We start from the raw sequence: 10551 nt of genomic DNA on the forward strand, positions 1-10551 counted from the left end.
CAAAAAGAAATGTGATTGACCCATCCGTTGATTTACAGAGGGTTAACCTTATTTACTACCACCCAACATTCCTGTTAAATGTTTCTGAAATTCATATTGTTTAAAACCAGGAAAGTAATAAATGCCGAAGGCGAAATTTGCACAAGTGAAACAACTTAATGCCGACGCGTTTCGAGTCCTACTGTATTAATCACAGGACTCTCTTCAGGGCAGGATAAATGTATCCACAGGAACTGTTTAAGGAAAAAGAAAAAGGGGGAATTTTTTTTAGAGAGTCATCCTCTCGTTAAGTAAAGATTACTTTAAAAAAAAACGCATCAAAAGATGCAGCATACCTTGTGAGACCAGAAATTTTACTGGTTTTTTAAGAATCTTTTAGGAATGTCATCAAGAACCGTGGGTGTCAACCTGCAGGAGAGTGAGAATGTCGTTTAGGTATATTGAATCAAGAGTGGAGACTGCCCCCAAGTATGTGGGCGGAGTAAACATTTACTGATTTTTTTATTTTTATTTTTTTTTGGGTCACAGAATGCAATACATACAGAGCTGACCGCCTACAACCCATCACGGGCCGGCATCACTGTAGGCTGAACTACCCTTCACCTAGTTTTAAGAGTAAGAAGCATACAAGGCATATATTCTACAGGTTCCTCTTCTGGCAGACGTAGCTCCGCTCTGTGCATAGTCGTATAAAACAATACATTTTTAACTTTTTCTCCCCCCGAACACCCACTCCACCCCCCCAACTCCCTCATAGGTACTACTTGTGCGTAATGATACATGCTAGTGTGTGTATTGCGCCCTCCGTCCCTCCCGCCCGAAGCCTCGGGATGGGTGGGCACATCCTTACTGCTGCTATCCGAGTCCGAGTTCATGTTGTCGTCGATCTGCGTGTTGAGGTCGACCTGCCAGGCCAAACGCGCTTTGGTGTAGTGTACCGCAGTATTTTCATGTCCTATTTTGTAGAGTTTTGTTAGAAGCTTTTGGGGTGCCACCGCAGCAATAACATATGACAGCTCCGGGACTTCCGGTGGCTCCTCCAAGTCAGGCCCCAGTAGTTCCTGGAATGCACTCCGCACTCTATGGAATTGGAAGCGCTGAAGCAGCGAGGGTTGTGCTCCACCCCTAGTGAGCTGCTCCCACGTCTTGACTGTCACATGTTCGAATAGGTCCCCCATTTTGAGGGCACCAAGGTCACGAAGAGCCTTGCAGACCCCCGCTTCCGCCAATGTAGGGAGCCATAGCGCCCAGTGGATAGGCATGTTCGGCGCATACAGGAGCACTTTATCTTGTCTCTGCAGTAGGGAGTGCCATGCATGATTGGTAGTAAGTAGAGAGTCTAACGTCCCCACTCTGCGATCCATTGGGCAACAGGCGGTCGCGGGAAGGGGGACCGGGTCCGCGAACAGCCTTTCCAATATCACGTGTGGAATATCCGGACTACCGTGGATCCACGTGTGGAGATGGGCTGCCTGCGCGACTCTATAATATCGTTCCATATCTGGCGCTGCTAGACCCCCCTGTTCATACGGTAGCTTAAGAGTCTCCCATTTCACTCTGGGTTGCTTGCCACCCCAGGCTAGGCGAATGAGGAGTTTGGTTAACGTGGCAAAGAAGGCCTTAGACAAAACGACTGGGATGTTATTGAAGAGGAACAGGAACCGCGGGAGAACCACCATTTTCATTATGGCGATTCGTCCTATAAGGGATAATGGTAGCTTGCACCAAACCTCGACATCATCGGACAGCTTACTATAAGCCACACCATAATTCTCTCTAATCATGACCTCAGGGTCAGTATGGAGCATGATTCCTAAGTAGCGTATCGGGTCTGTCGACCATTGGAGCGGGTAGTCCATTTCAAACGGGGCGGTCACAGGAGTGAGAGGGAATGCCACTGATTTGGACCAGTTCACTCACAGCCCAGAGAGGGCACCGAAGCGCACCACTTCCCTCAGGACCGAGGAGAGGTTGTTAGCCGGATCCCTTACATAAAGTAAGGTGTCGTCGGCGTAAGTAGATATCCCTATCTTGTAAGTGGGGTAATTAATAGCCTCATAGGAGTGGTACTCTCTGATTGCACAGGCCAAGGGTTCAGCCACCAGTGCGTAGAGTAGTGGGGAGAGTGGACAACCCTGCCTTGTGCCCCTGCTGATCTCAAACGGCTCCGAGACAGTGTCGCCCAAGCAGACCCGCGCCGTGGGCCTGTTATAAAGCGCCCCCAGAAGTTGTAGAAAGAGGTCGCCCAGGCCCAGTTTCTTAAGGATCCTGCTCAGAAACGGCCACTCCACAGAATCAAACGCTTTCTCCATATCGAGAAATACAGCGATGGCCTTGGAGTCCTGCCGCGTATGCTGGATAGCCCCCATCACCGTTCGTATGTTGTATGTGAGTTTGCCTGATGGAATAAAGCCCGCTTGTTCTGGGGCTACCAGTTCAGGGGCGACCATCGCCAGTCGGGCTGCCAACACCTTTACGTACAGCTTGGCATCCACATTCAGGAGGGACAGCGGGATGTAAGAACTTGCTTGAGTGTGTGGCTTACCCGGTTTTAGTATTGTTACGATGATGGCCTCTCTCATGGGGGGCGGCATGGTGCCTTCCTTGCAGATATCATCGAATAGTGAGGAGAGGTGTGGTATGAGCTTATCTTTAAATGCTTTGTAAAAACTAACGGTCAAGCCGTCTGCCCCAGGGGCACTGTCAGACTTCATGCCTTCCAGTGCGTCCGAGATCTCCTCCTGTTGTATTGGGGATCTAAGGAAATCCCTCTGCCAGTCCTCGAGGAACGGCATTTTGATGTAGCTTAAGAAGTGATCAATTTGGTCTTCTACCCCAGATATTTTGGTGGTGTACAAGTCCGCGTAAAAGTTCCTGAACTCAGAGAGAATCTCCCCCTCCTCCGTGAGCATATCACCCACACCCGATTGTAACTCTGTGACCACCTGCCGTCTCCTGGCTCCTTTCATATTCTTGGCTAGAAGTGAGCCAGGTCGCTCCCCTTCCCCGTACACACGTGCTGTTGCATACTTGCCCAGGTGACAGACCTCTCTGTCTGCCTCCTCATGAAATTCCTTCAGAAGCTCCTGCAGGTTTCCGGCTCTCTCAGTTATTATGCCCGCCACTTGTTGCCTCTCTAGTTTGGCGATTTGCCCCTCTAAGTGTGTTAGTCGCTGTCTGATGGTTTTCAGAACGCCGGAGTGTTTAGTCATGGCCACCCCCCCGAATGAAGACTGTCTACCGATCCTATATTCGTTGCAAAGTAATTGTCTATTTCCTCACCTAGGTCACCCCTGAATGCCTCGTTCAGCAATGAGTACGGGGGGGAAATGCCACGTGAATGGCGGGATCCTTATTTTGAGGGAACTAAGTGTCAACAGTAGCGGGGAGTGGTTGGACAGCGTGCGGGGCAACACCTTACAGCCTCACACCATCTCTAGAAGGGTGTGCGTGGCCATCCAGTAGTCTATCCTGGTGTGGATATCGTGATAAGCAGAGTAGTGAGTGTAACCCCCCCTGTCTCGGTGTCTCTCCTTCCAGACGTCCACCAGCCCCAGGCAAAGCATCTCTGCCTGCATTTGCAATGCCGCAGCAGCTGGACGTCTAGGCGGACCCGCAGATCTATCCAAATCAGTATCGAAAATCAATCCATAATCCATAGCTGCCACATTGCACGTTTTTCGACATGCTTGATTGGTTGGTCACATCATGTGACGGAACTGTGGATTGTTTTACCACAATCGCGGCTGGACGCTGTTGCTCCAAACCGCTGGCGTCAGATACTGACATCGCGTCAAGAAGGTCAACTAACGGTAAGACCCGGTTCCACCGTACCTTAGCACAGATGCGTGCCCTGTTCCAAACAGCGAGCCGAATTATTGAACCGCATACGTTGGTCTCTTTCAGGACCGAGTTTCGGGTATGCAATAGAGGTTATTTCCTCCCGCTCCTGGCATTTCAGAACAAGAAAATACACTGCGTCAAGTGTGAAAACTCTCGGTAAGACGCCCCGTTTTTTGTATTCAGTGCATACTTAGTCTTCTTTTCCTAAACAATAAGGCAAATCACTGAATTCCTCGCGTTGTTTTTTACAGGACAAAATTTGTATGGACACTTGAGAAAAATAATTACCTCTTGCCTAATTCATTCCTTTGAACAAGTAAGCCATTTGTCGTTTTGTCTCTGTGGCTCTCAGTGTGTAAGACAATGCCTGTTTGTAAACGTTGCATTAAACTCTGCATAATCATTATTTTTTCAGATCTATAAAGAGCACATGACATTGGAATTTTATTTAATCTGGCTCTTTCGAGCTCCAATTGGACGTACCAAAATCGAAGGTAAAATCAGTAAATGTTTACTCCGCCCACATACTTGGGGGCAGTCTCCACTCTTGATTCAATATACCTAAACGACATTCTCACTCTCCTGCAGGTTGACACCCACGGTTCTTGATGACATTCCTAAAAGATTCTTAAAAGACCAGTAAAATTTCTGGTCTCACAAGGTATGCTGCATCTTTTGATGCGTTTTTTTTTAAATGTAATCTTTACTTAACGAGAGGATGACTCTCTAAAAAATATTCCCCCTTTTTCTTTTTCCTTAAACAGTTCCTGTGGATACATTTATCCTGCCCTCAAGAGAGTCCTGTGATTAATACAGTAGGACTCGAAACGCGTCGGCATTAAGTTGTTTCACTTGTGTAAATTTCGCTATCGGCATTTATTACATTCCTGGTGTTAAATAATATGAATTTCAGTAACATTTAACAGGAATGTTGGGTGGTAGTAAATAAGGATAACCCCCTGTAAATCAATGGATGGGTCAATCACATTTCTTTTTGTACTGTTTTGGCAACTGTTTAATGACAATTTTTTCTGAATGTACATTTGTACTGTATGTTTATCCCCCTACACATTAATTGTATATATTGTTTCTTTCTTTCAACAATGATGTATGGCTTATTGTGAAGTTGATAATGTTCTCTCTCTATCTTCAAGTGCTTAATGTTTTACAATTCAAAAAGTAAAATGACATAAATCGAATGTCTGGGTGAACTAATAAACAGTAGTTTACCCTTCGTTATGCATTAATTGTTTCAATCAGTAATAGAGGCATAGGTAAATTTCCCCCCTTTTGTAGTATTCAAAGGCCCAACCTACCCTCTTTCCCACAGGGCCAAACCCCTTCTTTTCTTCAATTTGTTATACTGTAGCACAAGTCATTTGTTAGGTACTTCTATGGACTCTGCCCATGATGTATTTTTTCCTGGCTCACAAGTAAAATGGGGAAATTAGTGGGAGGATGTGCCTTCAGAATATCTTGTTTGTATCGAAAAAATCTTAAATTCTACATTGTCTTTGCTACAGAAATCTGTACTGAGCTCTGACCACATATTGGAAATTATTTCTGTAATGCTATTTGAAGTACCAAAGGTAAATACGTCTGTTACCATACCTATCTCTACGACTCATCCCCAGACGGGAGAATGGCTAAATGAGAGGCCAGTACCGTACGTCCCCTCGGGGAGAGTCGAGAGATGCCTCAGTACAAGCAGGGACTCCTCTTTTCCCGGTGCCCCCCATAGGTCCTTTGTGTAACCTTCAAAAGGAAGAACTTTGTTTAACCGCACTATTCGAGGAGGCCGAACTGAGCCTCCCTTCGGAGAAAAACTGCCTTGAAAATCTTCCCTCTGTTTAGGAAGGATAGAAAGAGGGGCGCCTGAGAAGTCGAGAAAACTAGGGGCTGCACCAAGCAAACCAACCAAGTAGGGAGGGTGAGAGTTGAGTGGGAGGCTTTAATCTTCCCCTCCACTCAGGTACACTCCCCTTTACTGCCAGGCAAGGGAGGACATAAAGTAGGTAAGATGGAAGGCCCGGCAATAAATCATAAGAGCGAAAACATAAAAAAGAAACATTAAAAAACCAGAACATTTTCTAAACGAAAAGCTTCAAAATTGTTTCCGGACCTTCATAATGGAGAAAGGAGACCCCAAGTCACCATTAGCAGATGGTAACCCAGGAGAACCCACCAGTGCGCCTACGGTACCAGCTGGGAGATTAGGGAACCCTGGACCAGCAGTACCTCCATCAACCTGGTTGTCACAGCCCCTTCTTGATTAATGAGATTGCTGATCCATCAGGAGGGGAAATGCGAATTGGATATGGGGTTCCCTCGTTACAGACAGGATCTGGGGTCACTGATTCCAGGGTGAATGGTAACCTAGAGTGAGGGCCCCAATTTCCAATTATTACACAGGTTGGGCTGAATAGAACCCCCACAGAGACCACATCTTCATTCAACAGAAACACTGAGGCATCAACTTCTTAATATTGTCTCACATTTGAACATTCAACCACATGTTGGTACACAAGCTGTCAGCTTTATCAATAGGGTCCCTTTATGGATCCCCTGGAGGGATGCTTCAAAGAAAATTAGTGGGGTACAGACCGGCTTTTCTTCTATCGTGGATCTTACCTGGCTATTTGATAATGAATCCACTTCGGTAAACAGCTTGTTCTCGGAACTAGAGGCATTAAAGTTGAAAGCAAGTAAGGAGATTCTAAATGAGATGATAAATGTACACAACACTATTCCTTATTCCAGGGTCACTTTTGGTTCTCTGATAGTGGCCAATCTGCTTTTGCAGAATTGTAGGCATTTTTTGAAACGAGGGCTTGACATATCACCTGTTAGAGAATATGATGAATATCAAACTGTGGGCTCTAAAATTCATCATTTGAAAGCTCCTAGGGCTATTAATTCAGTGGCGCTCGATGCCTTGGGCTCTGATACGGAGTACTCTGTGGGTAATAACAAAGATATAGTGTTCTCCGTGGGTAGGAGGGTACGCTCAATAAATTGGGTGTCTGGTGTGGCAGTTGCCACTCAGTCCCCGGATTTAGAAGATGAATCTCCCCAGTGGAGCTGCATGACAAGAGCTCTGAATAACACTCATCCTTATAAAGGAACACTCCGTTGAGGTAGCCAGGGTGGGCTACTTCTGTCCTGGAATATGGCCGGTCTGGGTCCCAATGAAACAAAACTGAATTCCTTGAAAACTATGAACCCTTTAATCATATGCTTACAAGAAACGTGGTCCTGCAAAGAGTGTTCTGTGATGACAGAACGCTGCCATGCCAAGCATTCTGAAAGGGGACACGCTAGTGGGGGTCTCCATTCTGCTGAAAAACTCCATTCATTGGAATCAGAAGGTTTTCTGTCACCACTCAATCCTTTGCATATGTGTGAATCTGGCTTGTTTGCGAGATTCAGACAGGTTAGCCTCCTTCCTTGTGCCTATTCTGACAAAGAGGAAATTTGGCGCATTCCCGAGATTCTACTACCAAATAAAATAAAAACAGACAAACAAGGGTTCCTACTGCTTGATAGCATCAGAAGTTTAGATTGGTTATTCTAAATGGGACAGTGCCTGCTGATAAAATAGCGCATTTTACTTTTCACTCTCAACACATTCAGAGCCTTTTAGATGACGTGATTGTCTCCTATCAAATGTTTGGGGCTTATGATAATTTTTTTGACCTCCCGTCTATATGGAGTGACCATAGTATAGTGTGTATGAAAGTAGCTTTTGATCTACCCATACTGGATCAGGGGAATTTTGTTCAGGGCATGGCTACTTTTAAAGCAAATGGTCGGTCCTACTGGATGCAAAAAAACACCCTTGAAGTCTGCTTGATTGAGAGAAGGCTTACGTAGAAAAGCAGTGTCTTGCTCATGCCAATATTATTATCTTGTTTGAGGCCCAAATGGAAAAGATATGTAATTGAAGTTCTATATCTTCCTGGCCTCGTTTGCCCAAACAGGGTATGTCCCCTTTGATATCTTTAAATTAAGCCATTCACCGTCTTGTCCGGATACAGTATATGCATTTCCTTATAGATCGGTAGCAGGAAATTAATTGCGTATGCTTAGTGGACAAAAAGGGACGCTAAGTGGATTGGGCTGGGGAAGCCGCAAGGGCAAAAAACTCAAGGAAGTACTGGCACCTGACATGAAATATTGTGATTGTAGGCAGAGGGTTACACCCATACCGATCCCAGAGAAGGACTGGATGGACTACATCCCCTTATTATACAAAAATAACAGCCCCATTTCTCCAGTGATAATTGACAGGGTGCCTCCTGTTGCTGAATCAGGCTCAGGGGTTGACTGCCGATGCCGCTGAACTTGCTGACTTCTGACCCGTGGCTGGGCTTGGCTTCGCCCCCTTTGCTCCTGGAACGACCGGCCGGGCTTTGCTCCTCTGGTCCAACGAACGGACAAACCACAACCCCCAGGATCCCTTCAGGCAAACGCCCACACCATCACCGACCGCGCCTGGAGGCGCATAAAGCCCCGTCAGGTCCCTCGTCCCGCGAGGACGCGCGCAGGACGTGCCAGGCTAAGCCCGGGCAAAGGGCGGGCCGTCTGTGGCTGTCCGAGGCCAACTGAGGATGGGACGGGCCACCCCCCCTAAGCCCTGAAACATTGACCTCTACTGTTACCGCAACCTCAGGTGATTAAGACATTGTAAGAACTTTTAGGAGGACTGAGAGGGTTTTAAGCTTTACGTTTTCTATTCTCCCCTGTTTTTCTGCATCTCTGGTTACTTAGCCTGTGCCTGTACCTTACACCTAGTCATGCCCACAAAATCAGCCAAAGGGGGGAACCTACATTTGAAAGCTAACGGGGGAGTATTGTAGGAATTCTAGATAACTTTATTCTTAGGGCAGCTGCAGCCCTTGAAAGGGAGATCGACCTCACTGTTAAAAGGCTCTCAACTGGATCGCTTAGCTCAAAAAGATCCTCATTAGGCGTCATACAGAGTTGCATCACCCCCGAAAATAGAACCAGCCAGTGCCTCGTTGACCTAGGACAAACCAGAGAGTAGTATTGAATCAGGCAGACAAAGTACCATCTCCCTTGGAAATTACACTTAGGACAGCATAGATATTCACGAGGAAAGTGACAATCCTGACCCAAAGTCAAATCCTGACCCTGGTTGCCGCCCCTAGACTCTGGAACACCCTTCCTGCACATATCCGAGCAAGTCCCTCCCTGTTCACATTCCGCAAACAGCTAAAGACGTGGTTATTTGACCAATAGCCTTGTATATCTTCTTTACCCCAGTTGCTGATCCATCCCTTTATTAGCGCCGAGACGCCCACGGGTATTCGCCGCGCTCTACAAATGTCAATAAATAAATAAATAAATAAATAAATAAAGCCTGCTATAAATAACACCACAGCTACAAGGGCAGCCTCTAGCACAAAATATACTGGGAAACGGAAGCGGCGTGGGGGAGGGAAAAACGGGAGGCGGTTAAAGATGCCCAAATTTGGGAGCAATACCACACACCCCCAGGGTACTCCCAGCAATTTTCAACCCCGAGACCCGGTCATGGTAAAAAGGGTGCAATCCCCTCCAATGAAGGGTCATCAGTAAGCTACAATCCTAGTGCCTGAACAGGGAATGGGTGCGCTAATAGCACAGATAGAACAGATTGTTAAGTCATTAGTGTTGCCCCTTGTCGAGAGACTCAAATTAATTAATCAAAATTTAGATAGGTTGCAACAGGCCACATCAGAAAATACTCTCTTGCTTAATTCCCTAGCAGATAGTAAGTGGACAGGGGATCAAGTTAATCAGCAATGTAAACAGACTGTCCCTGAGCATCCCCTGGTCCCCACGGCTGGACAAATTGGCACAATGAAGGAGAGAGGGCTACGAACAGCTGTAGATACCAGATTAACATCCATGAGGGTTACACCCAAGGAAATGGAGGGATGTCACGAGCAACCAGGGAATTTAGGATTAACTCAGAAAGAGGGGAATCAAGTAAGTCCAAAAGCTGATAGACTTAATCAGATCAATCATCGGACACAAGGTGAGGGTAGTCGCTCTTTCTTACATCTACCACCATAGACCACCCCGTTAGTAATAGTTTTGGGAAACGTCCCACCCCTTCTTCCAGGAGTGGTGGAGGACTTCACGCAGATCAAAAACAAGGTCTCACACTAGTTATCTAAGAACACAGAGGCAGGCCAAGCGGTTGGGCACAACATAATCAAGGCCAGGAGAGTAGCCTGGTTGTGTCGCTCTAGGAAAACTTTAACTGGAGCCTGCATAGTAAAAATTTTAACAGTCCAGTCCCAGTAGAAAGAATCCTCAGGGAGGTGGCGGTGGATACTTCACGTAGGGGACAGGGTATAGAGATATCACCACTTGGGTTCTTCTACAAACCTGGACAGTGGGGTGTCACCGACTATAGCACATACATAAATAGGCTGCCCCATCCTATGAGACCTTTTGGGTGGGATTCAATTCCAGTGAGACATACTAGAGCCCCTATAAGGGAAGGCCCCTGTTATCTAGGGCACCTGGATGTCACCAACAGATTCAATGCTCTATCGGGTCTCAACGATTGCGACTGACTGCACGATTACTCACATAGTCTATCGCCATCATTTGGACCCTGGCATACGTCGATATGCTCCCCAGTGAAGACTAGTGTGGAGAAAGCTTCCTTTAATCAAGCGTCGAATCCAGGAC

Source organism: Lissotriton vulgaris, chromosome 5 (assembly GCF_964263255.1).
Source record: "Lissotriton vulgaris chromosome 5, aLisVul1.2, whole genome shotgun sequence".
Classification (NCBI taxonomy): domain Eukaryota; kingdom Metazoa; phylum Chordata; class Amphibia; order Caudata; family Salamandridae; genus Lissotriton; species Lissotriton vulgaris.